The following is a 16,897-nucleotide window of genomic DNA, read 5'->3' as shown; positions in this document are numbered from 1 at the left end:
GCAGAGCGTTTTCACTTGCTCGGCTTAACGCCTTTCCATCTAAAGTATTACAAGGGAGATTTGCCAAGATCCCCTTCGAAAACAGACTATGCACCTGTGAATCAAGTTCTCCTGACACCATCCAACATATCCTACTGGATTGTCCCTTGTTCACTGAACAGAGAAGGCACATCATACCTCTCATACCAAAACGGAGAAACCATTCAAGAGACCTGATTTGCCAATTTTTACTGAGTGATAAGGATGCCAACGTCACTTTTATTACGGCTGAATTTCTGTCCTCAGTTTTTAAATTTAAACTGTCTGACGTATCCTGACTAACTTTGTTTATCCTGCTTATCTGCTTTATGCCAATAAAGGTATTGTATTGTATTGTATTTATTGATTAGGCTTCTTTCGACTGGAACATAAATGTGAACTGGATCTACTCAAATAAATGTAAGTTTACCCATTTTCCCAATACATCTCAGTATCAAGACGTTTTTCTTAGAGATCCCTTGTTCCCTTTACAGTCGGTAGAGTTCTATGGGGAGGAACAACAACTATTAAGCTGACTGTGCAGTATTGATATGCCTTTAGTCTTTGATTGTTAATCTCTAAATTAGATCTCCCCTTGCTCTTCTCCACACATACTTGGTTAAGTTTTAAATAGCAAGATGTAATATTTTATATTTATTTAATTATATATATGTTCAGGATACTGAACTGATTCTTAATAGGGTACCATTTTGTCCAATGGTGTGTGGCAGTGGCCTCATTGTGCATTTGGTCTGAAATATTTTCCTTGCATCTTGAATGACCACAGAATTTAAAATCACAGGAGGACTTTTGAATGTAGTGACAGCACATAGTCTACTGTAAACTGAGATTAATTGCATCTGTCTTATGGTTACACACTTCTTACGAAGAGCAATGTGAGGTGAAGAATGGAGCACAACATTGATCTCAGTGTTTCTATGTAAAGGGTGTTAAATCCTGCTTTACCCATTCTACTATATTGCCTTCTGTCTTCTTGGATGTTCAAGCAAAGCATATTTCCTCCCTAAAGTCTTACTTGGGGTGCAAAATACAATTCACTGACCCTGTGATGCTCTCTGCCTTCTTGGGGCGAGAACATCTCCCTGTGCCCATTCTGCAGCTGTCCTTGTGTGCCTCCTGTAGCTCAGTGCTTGGTCAAATACATGCATACTGTGCAGCACAGTCTGTCTACAACTGGGTGCCAAATATAAGTCCGTGCCTGCCATGTAATTACTTGACTACAGGGTATCAAATACCTCCCCGTGCTTCCTCTACCGCGTGAAGATTTTAATTGATTTCTTTGAATTTCTGTGGAATTCTCAGAGAATTTAATCCCAATTTGAGTGACAATTATGGCTGGAAGTACATTTTGCCTTTAATTGCATATAAAACTTACATCTGAAATTTGTCACTCTTCTGAATGTATCCTGGTAATGTGTCTATTAATGGGCTTTTAAACTATTAGCCTAACTGCACAGGAGCTGCTTTCCCCATAAATGTTTCCTGTATGGTTGAAGTAACATTTGAATGACCCAGCCACTTGAGTCTTGATCACTGAATCATTGTTCTGCTGGGAGGGGACAGACTTGCCAGGTCCTGTTTTTATAGTATTACTGTGAGCAGCAGCAGCCTTTGTGGCCTTTAGAAGAAGAAAAAGGCTGTTCCCTGTGGTAGCAGCAGGGAAAAGGGTAAGCCTTTGAAGAGGAGATTTTGTTTTTTATGAGGAGGGGGAGACAGAGGGACTGGGGGGGGGAGAGAGAATGAAATCCAAATTACAGGATAAGATTTTGAATGGGTTGGGTCTGGGTTCCTTGGACACAGCTCAGTTTCCTCTCAGCCACATAGCAGCTGCATTGACCATTGTTTTAAAAGTTTGCAGGTATCAGATACGACTTGGGACTCCAGCAATGGGGGAGGAGGGGCTCCTGCCTCTCCCCCCCTGACCTTTTCCCAAGCCAAAATGGCCCAGGAGGAGGGAGGGGGATTTCTTTCCCTGCTGCATGTCACATCTGGACTTGACTCATTAAAAAATAAAAACAAACCCTGTATGGTGTAGTTTTGCCTTGGGCAGGGCGGGAGGAGACTGATACTGAGATAAGACTAGACGTATGCCTAGATCAGGGGTAGTCAAACTGTGGCCCTCCAGATGTCCATGGGCTACAATTCCCAGGAGCCCCCTGCCAGCGTTCGCTCCTGGGAATTGTAGTCCATGGACGTCTGGAGGGCCGCAGTTGGACTACCCCTGGCCTAGATGAAAGATAGCAAATGATCTGCATGCAATCAAGTTGTACAGTAATGGTTTGAGCCCCACAGTGTTCCTCTGTCCTTACTCCTATTCCTTTATATGTATTTTTAATTAAAATATTTATACTCCACCTTTCCCTTATAACTCAAGGTGGCTCACAGTTCCTAGACTGTGAACCTGTCTCAGGTGCTAACAGTTGCTACACGTTGTCCAGGTCATAATCTTGATCTGGTATTTTGTTATGGGTGGGAGGAAGGAGATCTGAGGGCCTTTTCGCACAGGGATCTTTGTTGCAAATTGTTTGCGGAATGAAAAATCGCCATTTAAAATAGTGGAATTCGTCGTTATGCATACCTGCCTTTGTAGTGGAATCAGTTGCGTTTTTTAGCGTTTCCCACAGGCTTCCGGTCTCGGCAGAAATCGCTAGAAAGGAAGCGCTATTGCCAAGCTCGTCCCGCCCCTGGCCGTCAAGCAGCCAATGGGCAGCCGTTAGCATGCTCCCAAACAGCCCCTTTCCCTTTAAGAAAGGTTTTTTAAAAAAACAAACGACCCATAGCAACGAATCTAGGTAGATTCGTTGCTACGGAGAGACCCATCCAGCTGCCTAATGTGAGCTGTCGTTTGATTGTATGATCGTTTGCACGCTGCCTCGAGTGATAAAAAAAAAATCCCCCCCCCTCTCACGGGCCCGATTTTCGGCTGAATTTATTTGTAAAAAATAAAGGGACTTTATTTCAGCAAACGGGCTTTTCAGTGGTTTGTGCTTAGTGACTAAAGGTGAAGGACTGAAGCCAGGGAAGCCTCTAAACAGAAAGAGGCTCGCCGGTGCGTTTATCCCCGCTCGCTCGGAGAAAAAAGAATGGCGATCGCTTCGCCGGAAGTTTGGAGGAGAGAGCCAGGGGGAGGGACTTTGAAGAACCAGCAACAATGGTAACGCACAGGTCTTTAGCGCTACTGTTGCAGATTGGTTGCAGGAGTGTATCGCTATCCGGAGGGTGAATCCACTTTTCTGGATTCCCCTGAAAGCGCCACAACGAAGCGCTTTTTGCTGATTGGTTTCAGGATTGTTGCAGATTGTCTACGACGTCGTGGGTTATGGCAAATTAGTAGCGTTTCCAAATAGCAACCATTCTGCTACTTTGAAGCCGTGCGAAATGGCCCTGAGGTTGGAGGAATTAGTGATAGTTCCTTGAACAAAGTTTGAGTCCAGTGGCACCTTTAAGACCAACAAGGTTTTATTCAAGGTATAAGCTTTTGTGAACATGCTTTTGTGAACATGCACACTTCTTCAGATACTGTGAAACAGAATTTCCTCAAATATTACAAAAAGGTACAAACAGGTTGGAGTGGGGGTCCACCTAGTGCCCCCCCAAAGACCCACAAAGTTCAATTTCTGGATAGAAGGGAGAACTGATTTAGCATGTGTAGTGAGATAAGAAGCCAATATCCCTGTTAAACCTGGGTGGGGGTGTCCATTGTTTAATCCTGGTACAATGGAAGTGCTACTAGTGAGTAGAGGCTCTGTCCTGGGATGTAAATTGTTTCCCATTCTGGATGAGGATGCATTCCTCTTGAATTAACAGGTCTGTAATCTCGGGGTGTTCTTAGGCCCAGGCCTATTGCTGGATGTGCAAATGGCATGTGGCCAGGATTTCCTTTTACCAGCTTTGTCTGGTTAGCATGGTTTGGGACCAATATACCTGAAGGACTCCCTTTTGAAACATTACCCAAACACTAAGGTCATCTTTGGTGGTCCTTCTTCAGGTCCCCCACCTTCTGAGATTAGGCAGGTGGCAATGTAGGAAGGGATCTTCTCAGCTGTGCCACCAGAACTCTGGAACTCTCTCCCCATGGACACTGGCTCCTTCTGTTGACACATTCTGTCAGTGAACGGACACTATTTTTTGTTTAACATTTCCTCAGTGATCCCTCCTGCCTACCCAATGTTTCAATTGTTGTTCCTTCAGTGATAGAAGATAGGAATCTTTTTCATGGCATTGGAGCTGATGTCACTGTGCTATTTAAACTAGTTTAGATTATTAGGAGAATGTACACCCAGGTCCATTATGATTTGGGCAATCTCTTCAATAGTTTCTCGAGGGTTCAAAAGTTCAGCTGTTACCACAGAAGAGGGAACCAATACCCTTCTGTCACCCAGCATTCATTTATGTTCCCCTTGCTGCTGTAAGCAGCTTTACGTGAACAACCTTACAGAGCCCAGGAAGGATTTCCGATGTCTGTATTACTGTTTTCATCCTAAATATGTATACATTGTTTTCTCCTCCACGTTGTGCATAAAGAAATTCTAATAAAACTAAAAATAAAATTGAGCGTGACCTTCAAGAGAGATTTCCTATCCCAGCAAGCACCACTTAAGGCTGTTGCTGCTGCTTTCCCTGGCTACAGGCACAGAAAGAGGTAGAAATGAGCAATCAGCTTGTTTATGGCAACTTTTAGTGCTTCAGTGCTGCAATAATAAAAAAAAAGGAGAGTTTTGGCAGAAGCAGCTCGGTTCTTGTGCGCGTCAGGGTGTTCTGCTTAGTTTTGCTCCATAAAGCCTCAGCTCTTGTTGACAAGAATTAGCAGCTTCCCAAGGTTTTTGCTGATTTTGAGGAATCAACCCCTTGCAGTTTGGTGACACTTGGCATGTGGCTCCTCCTCGGCCCACTCTCTGCGAAATGACTGCTCCCTACGTGCCGTTGAGCACTTGGATTAAACACCTGCACTAAACAATTGGCAGAGCCCGAAGAGCTTGTTAGAGACTCCATATCCTGTGTGGGAATCACTTCAAGGGAAATTAATGATTCTTTGCCACACGCAAGACTTTTCCCAAAGAAATCTGCCTTTTCAAGGCGCAATTAATCTGAAGCAGTCTGTGTACATGACGTGGTACTGCACATCTGCACCCCCGCAACTTTGTGACTTTCGACCTTGTGACACCCGTATTTTTTCAGTCAGCAAGAGTCTGGAAGGGATGGCAGGACTCATAAGGCACAGGCTTGTTTTCTACACAGATGGGATATCTTGCTGACAAAAAAGGATGGGTAGATACAACTCACTTACTGCTCACAACCATCTATTCCTTCCCTCCTATCAAAAAAGAACCAGAGTATATTTGGCCTAGCTCGTGACTCCTGTATGCCATTGCAGATCAATAAAGTGCAGGGATACCAGCTGCTTTGTTTTTGCCATCAAGTCACAGCCAGTTTATGGCAACCTGTAAGATTTTCAAGGGAGACCATCATAGGTGGTTTGTTATTGCCAGCCCCTGGACTGTACAATAACCCTGGATTTTCATAGAGGTCTCCCATCCAAGTACTGACCACAGAGCCAACCTTGCTTAGCTTCCAAGATCTACAACACGAAAAAACAGGCAGTTCTGAATAAATATCCGAGCAGAAAAAGAGAGAACCTGTCCCAGGCTATTAAAATCAGTTAACAATATATTTATACAATCTCTATTTTACCGGCCTTCAGCTCACAGGTATGGGAGAGCTTTGGGGAGTGGTATCTGGACAAAGCTCTCCCACCCCTGCGAGCTGAAGGCCGGTACTTGCATAGAATTATATGCATAGAATTTTGATTACAACTTTTGAGTTGGTTGAAATATTGAAAACTTCTAGGATAAGTTTCAAAATCATAGGAGGAAACAACCCCTGATGAAAGGTCTACTTTGAAAACAGAACAAAATCTAGAGTCCATTCTGGTTGATTCATTTATCATTAAAATAGAGATTGTATAAATATATTGTTAACTGATTTTGATAATCAGGGACAAGTTCTCTCTTTTTCTGTTAGCTTCCAAGATCTGACAAGATTGGGCAAGCCTAGGCTATCCAGATCAGGGTTCTGCTGCTTTTGACTAGCGCATGCATCTTTTATGGGGCTGTACAAGAGTTAGAAACTACCAAGATTAAACCACTGGTGCTTGAGAAAGGATTGTGTCGAGTCCTGGACCACCACTGTGCTGTGTTTTGACAGACAAACTTTCAAATATCCAGGATAAAGAGAGCTTATTAGGTTGTAAAATACCCATTATACCATCTGGTGCAATTTGGGGGACTATGCTACATAGAGCAGGGCAAACAATAAATGGAGAGTACATTGTTATGGCAATAACCTATTTCTTTTGTTTTTTGAGAACTTGGTGAATGATTTCTGCACGACACTATAGTTTTTCTTTTTAACAATTTCTGCAAGGTTCATGTGCTGCTGTATTGTATTTTAACATCTAAATGTCATTGAATATAGAACTCTTATAACAGCTCACCTCTTGGGCTTTTACAGGAAGTAGATGATTATAAAGGGTGCACCAAATCGGTTTCTATCACAGCTGGGTGAATCCAAGGCGATTTTCAATTACAACCACAACATGCCATTTCAGATATTTTATATTATTAAAATATTTATTTCCAGGATTACTGAGGTTTTGTACTCCTGTTGCTTTGCAAACCGCAAGGTAGTTTATCAGCCTACCAATCTGAAATAAGATTAAATACAGAAGGAGTAATGCGTGTAGTCCTCTGCGAGGGCATGGAAAACTGAAAGTGCAGCTTGGCACATGCAGAGGCCTCTAGGTGGTGCTGTGAACTAGCAAGAAAAAACGGCTACAAAGAAGTAGCCATCATTGTCTTCGTGCATCTTCTGAAACTTAACAATGTGGGTTTATTTTTTCAACATAAATATATATGCTATAAAGAAATATCATGCAAGGCTATGCCTTCAGCAGTGCCTGTTTTATGTAAACATCCAAATGTTATTAGTTAAGTACCGGGTTTTGGGACACAATCTCTCACCAGTGGTCTCTCAGCATCAGCCAGTTAACTGAAATTTTAAATGTGCCTCACCTAGATTGGATTTCCTTAGGCCATGCTGTGTTTTTGAAATATATGACGATTTCTTCTCCCAAGAGTGGTTCCCTGATTTGTCCTGACGTTTGTTCTCTTTTACTCTTGGTCTGTAAAGCCTCAGCTCTTGTGGAAAATACAGGTGTAGTGAAATCCTGAACCTGCCACAGTGTGACTGAACTGACAACTCAGGCTGACTCAATTTAGAGAAGATACCCCCCCTCCCCACTTTCTATTCCCATGTGTTACCATTCAGCGGTCCCACTCATACCTATCATAATGGGAGCTACCCATGACATAATGTCGTAATGAAAGGTCATATATGGGTATGAATGCTGGGAGCAGAGAGGGTAGGACCAATCATATGGGTCCGTAACATATGGTTGACACCCCATTACTAAGAAGTAGAATGATGAGATGGGAAGAACCCATGTCATTGGTTTTGCCTATTGCGTCTTGGACTTTTGGCTAAGATCAAGGGCCCTATAGTTGGCTGTATCCACATATCACTATGTTAGTTCAAGTCAGTATGACTGGAGACTCAGGTCCAGTTCACACAATAAGCAGGATCAAGCGATGAAGCTTTTCCTAATACCAGTTCAGGCTATCTATGCATGGTGTATGTGTGGAGCAGCATTATCTAAATGAAAGCCACTCCATGAAAAACAAAACTAGCAAGCTGGGGGGCCTCATCTCCCCCACTCCAGTCTCAGAACAGTTCATAGAAACTGCCTCTGGTTTTTCATACGTGAGCAAAAGATATGTAGCTTGTTTAAGTCTGAGTCATGAAACTCTCCAGTTCAAACTTGAATCTAGTACATTTTGTGGCTGTACTTTCCCGTCTCAAAGGACAATGTAACATGATCACATTGAAGGTTTCAGGTGCTATGTGAAAGCCCTTGAGTCACATAGTCCATGGCTATTAATCCATGATTGAGGTTCAGCAGTTTTGACAGTTTACAAGGAAGTGGTGAGAGCCACATCCTACGCTTTTTGGTTGTTCCTGCTCAATGTAATCACGTACACATTGGAACGAGGTTGCTCTGGAACCAACCAGTTTGCTTGAGAAGAAGCGAGACTTGACCTCACAGAGGTTTTTTTTTATTTAAAAAAGAACAAGTCATTACTTGAGAAACATAGTCTTATGTTTAACCACTTGTTTCATTGTAACAATGGAGGAAAGAAAGAGGAGAATAGTAGCAAAAGTCTGAAAATACACAAGGATTATATACAAGTAAGTGTTTCTCCTTTATCTGCCCAAGATGGTGTGGTGGATGGTCTCCTCTAGGACGTACGTATCACCCAAGGGAGGCCCAGATGTTGAATGAGGCCGCACTTCTATAATCATTTCCCTCAAAAAGAGGTGTTTGAGGTCACATGAACCAAGTTTATGATTATAAGGATTGGTGTATGGAGCACATTGCCTTATACTTATGATGGAAGAGGTATGTGCACCCTTTCAACATACAGAGAGACTCTTCAGTCAGGTGAGTTAATTAACAGGCTCTTAGAACCAATTGAATCACTATAGTCATCTCAAAAGTGTTCAAAAGGACTTTATGCTCTACGTGGTGGGTATAATTTTCAAAGGTTCTTTTGCTTTGAGTTGGTCCGTACATATCTCTGTACAGCATCTACACATCAATGGGACCATCTGAGAACTACAGCACAAATATGCCAACATTGCATACTTATGATAAGCACTTTTGCATCATCTCCATATAGATGCGTCATCACAAACTCACATTGAGCTCCCTGGAGTACTTTGGAGGAAGGAAAAGGCATAAATGTGATTCTAAATGTTCTGTCTGTGTGTTCTTCCTCCAACAAGCTCAGAGCATCAAATAGAATTCTCCCCACCCTCAGTTTTTACCATCACAGCAACTCTGTGAGGCAAGTTAGGCTGAAGAGAGTGACTGGTTAGCTTCATAGCTGAATGAAGAGTACTTGAACCCAGGTCACTCAGGTCACCCAGGTCTTAGTCCAACACTTGTCCATATTGTTGTATGAGGCTATAAGGATTAAATGAGCAGTCTGAAATGAACACCCTTATGTTACAGGAATTTTGCGACAAATGAAAACTGTAGATTAACAAGCAATGCACTAGAGTAGGGGAAGTCAAATTGCATCCCTCCAGATGTCCATGGACTACAATTCCCATGAGCCCCTGCCAGCATTTGCTGGCAGGGGTTCATGGGATTTGTAGTCCATGGACATCTGGAGGGACGCAGTTTGACTACCCCTGACCTAGTGTTTTGTGCTGCAAAAACAGTATTGTTTAATGGAAAGAACATGTTCCTTGTCTTTGTAAATCTTGGGGATTAATAATGTGTTTTTATTTACAAAATAAGGATATTCAGTGGACTTCTATGGTTATTTTAGTGTGTTTCACTGGTACTATGGGGATACACATCCCATTCAGAAATATGACAACTAGGGATGCTACAGTCCTTGCCACGAATAGTTAATGAGATGGTTATACCATAATTCTGGCAAACCAGTTCTGGGATTAGTTTGTTTATGCAGTGAATGTCCTGAACTTGCTATAGAATTATTGCTATCTAAGTATTTGAAAGGTTGTCACTTAGAGGAGGGTAGGGAAAGGATCCTGTTGGCAGCAGAGGGTAAGACACACAGGAATGGGTAGAACAATATTAGTTACATAATAGGAAAAAAATTCACTGTCAGAGTAGTTCAGCAGCGGAATGGGCTGCGTAAGGAGGTGGCGAGCTCCCCTTCACTGGCAGTCTTCTAGCAGTGGCTGGACAGATGCTTTAGGTTGATCCTGCATTAAGCAGGGGGTTAGACTAGATGGCCTGTATGGCCCCTTCCAACTCTATGATTTTATGGACTAGTTGGTGGGCTCTGCACAGAAGTTTTTTTCTATTAGCCAGACTAGATGATTGATTTATAGACAGACCCAGGGTCCTGGTGAATCAGATAATTCTGGATCAGGGAGGTAGAATATGCAGAGTGGAGTGGAGTCCTGAAGAAGTGTAGGAATGCAAATGAAGGTGCATCCAGAGCAAGAAGGGTGAAAAGGGTTTGACAGCACTAGCAAGGCTGTGGACTGGGTTAGGGTGAGATGTTTGTTGTCACTTCTTCCCAGTCATTTGTTGAACAGATGAAAGGCTCATGGTCTTTGGGAAGTTAATTGCAAAACCATGTCCCTCTGGATATAAAAATAAAAATAAAAAGTATAAATGAATAAAGTTTGAAACAACTGAATCTAATATAGCGGTGGAGAAAGAGGAGCTATTCCCAAAATGAAGGGGGAAATATATTGGTCTGTAAGACTGATGGCTTGCATTGCTGTAGAATGGATAAGCTCCAGGACCCAAACTTTTGTAGGATAAACAGATGGTAGAGATGCCTTTTGGCTGCTTTGACTGGTGAGACAACTGTGGCCCTTCCTGGGGATACACATCGTATAACTACACCGTGATGTACATTGGACTGCCCTTGAAGACTATATGGAGTAAAATTTGTTACAGTATGCTGTGGTCAGAATATTGACTGTATTGGGTCATACAGACCATATCACTCCAGCCTTATTCCATTTGCACTGGTTCCCAATTTTCTTTTGGGCTCAATTTAAGGTGCTTATATTGACCTTTAAAGCCCTGTACATCTTGGAGCCACAATAGTTCTCTTCTGTATGGTACTGTTTTAGGGGCTGTTCGAAGTTACAGTTTAGAGGAAAATGTTGGTTTCTCAATTCATCTATCAAGCCCCAGTCCATAGCCAGAAGACCTTTTGAGAGCGGGGAAAAATAATGGAGGAGACATCAGGCCCCGCTTGCTGTTGTCTCCTCATATTTGAACCCTTTGCTTCCCAAGTCTTGATTTTCTCCTGTATCAGTCAAGGAGTTTATGGATCAAAACATGAAGATTGGGACATAGTCCAACTGAGCTATTTACTTACTGAGTTTTCACATGATATACACTAGGGTCTCCTGGAGCTGGTTTTCCTGAAGACAACATAACATAAACAATAAAAATTTGGAGTGGCCTGCCAAAAAGAAAAAGAAGGAGAGATCCTATTTCTTGCTAAATGGATGATTTTGACATGAAGTAGGACCTGTCTTCCCTAGGCTGTGCGACCCATATAGAGGAATAGTCAGGCAGTTTGGTGAACGGGAGAGGTAGGACAAGAGGATGAAATAATTTCTCCTTCTTCTTACACAAGCACATCACTATGTTTTATGTAAACCGCCCAGAGCCATAGGGAAGAGTGGTATAAAAATATAAATAAATAAATAAATAAATAAATAAATAAATAAATAAATAAATAAAATCTTTCTGGATTTTTAGGATTGGGGTCTTCTGAGTAGGCCTCCCAACACAGCAGAATTGTATTCCATTGGTGCTCTGGGTAGCTATATCACTTCTGGCTTTGAGAACATAAGTAAAACATTTCTCTTCTATATTCTTCTTTTAGCAGATTTTGAATCATGGTTTTGAACATCTGTTCAAAATGTAACAATTCCTCACTTTTATAAACCTATTGTAAAGTTGAGATACTCCAATAAAATACCATGTAGAGCCCAGCTTTCTCAACAAGGTGTGCTTTATTTGTTGTGCCTCCTATAAAACTTGATTGGTCTGCTGGGGAAATCTGGTTAGTAAAAATAACCCAAAGCACAAATCTTAACAGTAAATTAAGATTAAAATTGCTGATGTCAGAATTGACCTATTCTCACCTGAAGCTAATCACAACACATTTGGGCTTGACAGATTGGCCATTTTCAAACTGCTTTTGTATTCTGTTTTAGTAACTGGTTGGTAATGGATTTTTTTCTTTTATTTCAGACAGACATGTTTTAGTAACTGCTAGCAGAATTTATTTACCTGTTCACACAAACCCACTTGCATTGGGCTAGCAAAGTGTGGTTGAGTCACTTTTCAGGGAAACTGCTTTCTTCTGTTTTTATACCCCTTGTTGTCCTTTTGAATCACCTTGGTGTGCTGCTTACAATGTTTGTAGCACTTCCTGCAATGCTGCTACTCCCCCACTCTTCACTGGGAGATCTTCCATGGATTTTGGGGGGGGGGGACATTCTAAGCTGAGTGCTATAGTGCTAAACCAATATTGATTTTGGGGGGAATGTTCTGTGATCCAGCATTGTTGGGACACTTTCCTAAGTTCTGAAATATACTTACTGTGACAAATATACTTACTACCAAATATTGGTGTCAACAGATCCTTCTCTAGTCTGGAATGAGAAATAAATCTTTGAAATCCACTGAAAAGGCTAAATATATTAATCTAATACAGTCAAGGACAAGCTGCAATTCTAGAACTCTCTTTCTTGCTTCCTCCCTTTCTCCCCCTGGAAAAGTCTCAAAAGTTTGTTTCTCCAAGGTGAATTAAAATAGCTTTGTAGATGCTCACCATCCATATTTTAGCTGTAATACTAGTATGGCATCCTGGTAGCTTCCCAATACTCTATGATAATTATTCTGTAGGGGGTGCAAAACAGAATTCCTGAGCTGAAAAGATTCCCTCTCCCAAATCACTGTTTTGAGTTGTTACTGCAATTTTTTTACAGGAATCAGGTATTTTTAGTCAAATGATACAACTATCCTCTCCCCCCCCCCCCAAAAAAAAAAAAAATCTGTGTTTTTTGAGTTTGGGTGCTGACCAACCCAGCAGCAGAATTCACTCATCCTGTTGTTCTTTGATTTTGCTTTTTTTCTCTGGGCAACAGCATTTTTCCTACTAATCAGATCCTGTCAAGGAGGGAGCACAGCAGTGAAACATCTTTGCAGACAAGCTACAGAGAGGGAATGGAGCATACACTCTTATTTAGGGATGGGAAACTTTCAGTTTGGTTCGAGGTTCAGGGTGTTCCCACACTTGAACATCTATGACCCAATCCCCCAAAATAAACTGGCCCTGTTCAGGCTGGGCTGGTTTGCTTCTACCCATTTAGAAATAGGGGGAAAGCAAAATGAGGGCTGAAAGGGCTTGCAATAATTTATCTGAAACATTTTGAATGCTCCAAAATGTTTAGGATTGTGTGGCTGATAGTTTTGGGAGAGAGGGAATGCATTTTTGGGGTGAGAGAGAACACATTTCCCCCCGTACATTAGGACCATTAACTTATAAATTGCAAGGATTGATTATAGGAGTCAAGAAGGTCCTAATACACAAGAGAGATATTATAATTCTCTGGATTATGAAATCATGAAAATTTTGCTGTTTGATTCCTTTTATGGAGGTCTAGCTATGCAAAGGGAAAGATTCAATGCTCATAAGAAAAAAAGATAACTCATTACTACTAAAGGTGAGTTATGTGGAATAATTATATTTAGTGAATCTGTTTATGAGTTACTTTTCTAGACACTGAGGTCCTGCCTCCTCCCGCTCCAGCTGACCCACCCCTGTCTCCCCCCTATAATACTATATGACAAGTTACATGCCCTTAGAACTGTGATTCCAGTTTGGGCCCATGTGAGTGTGCACACATGTGTGTGTGTGTACGCACACACACACCCCTGCAGACCCACAGAGGTGAAGAATCTCTTTTATGGCATTATTTTTATGATAATCTGTTTCAATGGTTAATTTAGTTTAGAGCACTGATTTATAACAAGTTTATAGATCTTTTTTTTTTACTACTCTTTGTTGAATTATAGAGGTGGCATGTGTGAAATGGAAGTGCTTGGCCTATTGTTCTGCTTCTCACGCAACCAGCATAGCTCAGACAATAAAAAGATCTATAAAATTAATATATACAGGGAGAAAGGAACAAAGACTGAAAGAATATTCAATACTCTAGTGTCTGATACCACATTTATCTCCCCTGATGAGGTTAAGATGCCATATACACATACTGGAATGCTATAGAGATCTTACTGGTCTGGTGTGATGGGAAGCAAATTCTACATAAACCCTCAATAATCCATAATTAAAAAAAACTGATTTAGGATTTAATAATTAATTAATCATCTCTGTAAATCACCATCATATTTGATTGTGTTACACCAAAAGATACCTCACAAGGAAATCCTTGGAGAATGGGCGAATTACAGCTATAGCAAATAAATAACAAGTAAGTATGTAGTTTCATTTTAGACTTTTAATTTACACCATCTTGAAACCTGAGGCTAGGTAACAACAAATAAGAAGGTAAATAAAAATAACATCTATGGAACAATAGAGGAATTAAATTATGTATCGTGTTCTTTAGCAGATCTAAGTAACCCAGAAGTACAGTAGTCTAGTAAGGAGGTGGGAGGCCAGTATTCTATTCATATTCTCTGAGTATACTAAATGAAAAGAATCCATAGTCACCTGAAGAACAAAAGATTTATTTATTTTATTTTATTAAATTTGTATACTGCTCTCTCGTGAGGCTCAGGGCAGTTCACATGGAATGGAAAAACAGAACATGGAACTTGTATGTATAACATATAATTACCTAACTCTACATAAGTTGTTGTTGTTGTTGTTGTTAGGTGCGAAGTCATGTCCGACCCATCGCGACCCCATGGACAATGATCCTCCAGGCCCTCCTATCCTCCACCATTCCCCGGAGTCCATTTATGTTTGCATCAACTGCTTCAGTGACTCCATCCAGCCACCTCATTCTCTGTCGTCCCCTTCGTCTTTTGCCCTCGATCGCTCCCAGCATTAGGCTCTTCTCCAGGGAGTCCTTCCTTCTCATGAGGTGGCCAAAGTATTTGAGTTTCATCTTCAGGATCTGCTACATAAGTTAGGTAAGTTATAAACAGATTACAACAAGATGCAGGAACATTCAGAATTCACATGGGTAGTATGTCATCAAAGCCAGATTAGATGTGAGTGATTTTGTCTGCAAAGTATTTAGAAAAATGATCACCATAAATTTCCAAAATAGCCACTGTTTGCTCCTAAGGGCTTGTATTCAGGAAGCCTCTTACATTAAAACTCCTGTAAGTTATATGACCCGTCAGGGAGAGATACCATATACTAAACAGAAGGATGGATATGAGGGCAGGAGAGGGCTGGCCTGGCTTAAATGGTGGGTGAATTATTCTGCAAGAAACTACAGAATATGCAACATTATTGATTAGTCCTAGTATATGTTTGACTTTGTGCCCAAGACCTAGCGGTTGTGTAGAAATCAGTAGTGCTAAACTGAAGCCCAAAGCTCCATGTATTGTGATGCGCAACTGGCGCTCTTTCATGTTTGGGCTTCCCCCAAGTCCACAAAAAGGGCAGCCTCACCTCCCTCACAGGGTGTCTGTTGTGGGAAGAGGAAGGGAAGGCAATTGTAAGTTGCTTTGAGATTCCTTCGGGTACTGAATAGCAGAGTATAAAACCAACTCTTCTTCTTCTCTGGCATACTATACAACTCATGGCCACTACAATAATGATGCCACAGTTTTCATTGGGATCTCAAAGTTCTCTGCATGGCATGTATACTGTAGAACTGAGGTAAATACCAACTGGAACCTTGTGCTAAACATCCTTTCTCTTGTTTTAATGTCTCCAGACTGTTTCCGCACTGAAGGCTTGGCACCAGGCTGCAGGCTGGAGTTTGAGTCGGAGCAGGTTACCCCGCCTCTTCCTGTTCCCACATGAGGAAGCACTTGGCCCAGTGCATCTCATCCATCCTGTATTTGTGCTCCAGCATAGGAGCTGGGGCAGTGAAGTTCCTAGTGTGGAAACGGTACTGGAGATTCGCCATTCCACCATTACAGGGCTCAAATTGCGCAAGTGCTCCCTGTGATCACAGTCTCTTGTTTCAAATTGTTTTGTCGAGGGTTGCTTTTTTGTACAGTTGGCAGTTGTCTCAAAAGCATCATTTAAAAACCTAATGCTGCTTGAAATTCTTTCATCGTCCTTGAGCTCCCACCTTGGGTTGATTTGTTTCCCACATTTTCATTTGAGCAAACAAAGAGGCAGAGGGTAGATAATTGTGCATGGTTTTGATGCCTTTCCTTTTCATCTGTATTAAAAGCTGTAAAACTTTATTTATGTACCACCCCTTTCTTCCGCAATGTATAAACATGAAGTCTTCATCTTGTCATAACAAGTCACCATTTCTATTTGTGCAAAGCAACGTAAAAAAATACTAAATACAATCTTGCAGTCAATTGGAAAGAAAAGCCCTGGTTTCTACTGCCAAAGAAGAAAGGCCCAACAATGGCTTGAATAGAATCTCAGTTTATCTTGTTAGATGTTAAAGGAAACCAATTTCTTTCATAAACTGGAAGATATTTAGAGGATTCAGCAGTATAAACCAAACTAATAAAAAATTCCTTGTGAAAAGAGTCTTGTTCTTTCATTTTCATGTGCAGCCAGGAACAAGAGTTGTATGGACTTCAGAGAGAAGAGACTATAGTTGCTTGCAAATTACAAAAGACACCATTTTTTAAAAAGTAGTAAACAATACCCTTCTCTCCACTGAGGCAAGCAAAATATATGCAAGGGAAGAAGCTACCAAATATGCCTTTATATTACACAAATTCTTTGGGTTGTCGGGCCTGGGAAGGATGGGATTCAGGGAGGGGAGGGACCTCAGTTGGATATAATGCCCTAGAATTTACTGTCCAAAGCAGCCGTTTTCTCCAGGGGAACTGGTCTGTGTCTGAGCACTTCTGTGAGATTTCTAGGTCCTATCTGGAGATTGCCAACCCTAGGTAGAGGACTGGAATAGAAGCTGGAAAGCTCTAGACCAAGTTGCTTCCTGGAGGCCTCTTTCAGCCAGATGACAAAGCCCAGCTTCCTGATGTCCTCAGGAACTGGATGAATGAAGAGGACAGACAAATGGTGTAAACATTGTTCTAAAGACTGAG

General features: G+C 41.4%; 1 long non-coding RNA gene across 1 annotated transcript; it reads left to right on the top strand.

Moving 5' to 3' along the window:
• Nucleotides 1-1,626: 1,626 nt before the first annotated feature.
• LOC143828816 (uncharacterized) lies at nt 1,627-16,318 on the top strand. The gene is made up of 3 exons (XR_013227899.1): nt 1,627-1,706; nt 14,573-14,833; nt 15,592-16,318. It is a non-coding gene; the product is annotated as an uncharacterized LOC143828816 (long non-coding RNA).
• The last annotated feature ends 579 nt before the right edge of the window (nt 16,319-16,897 follow it).

Source organism: Paroedura picta, chromosome 2, assembly GCF_049243985.1.
Source record: "Paroedura picta isolate Pp20150507F chromosome 2, Ppicta_v3.0, whole genome shotgun sequence".
NCBI classification, from domain to species: Eukaryota; Metazoa; Chordata; class Lepidosauria; order Squamata; family Gekkonidae; genus Paroedura; species Paroedura picta.
The sequence above is the reverse complement of the archived record's forward strand: the minus strand, read 5'-3'. Positions and strand labels throughout refer to the sequence as shown.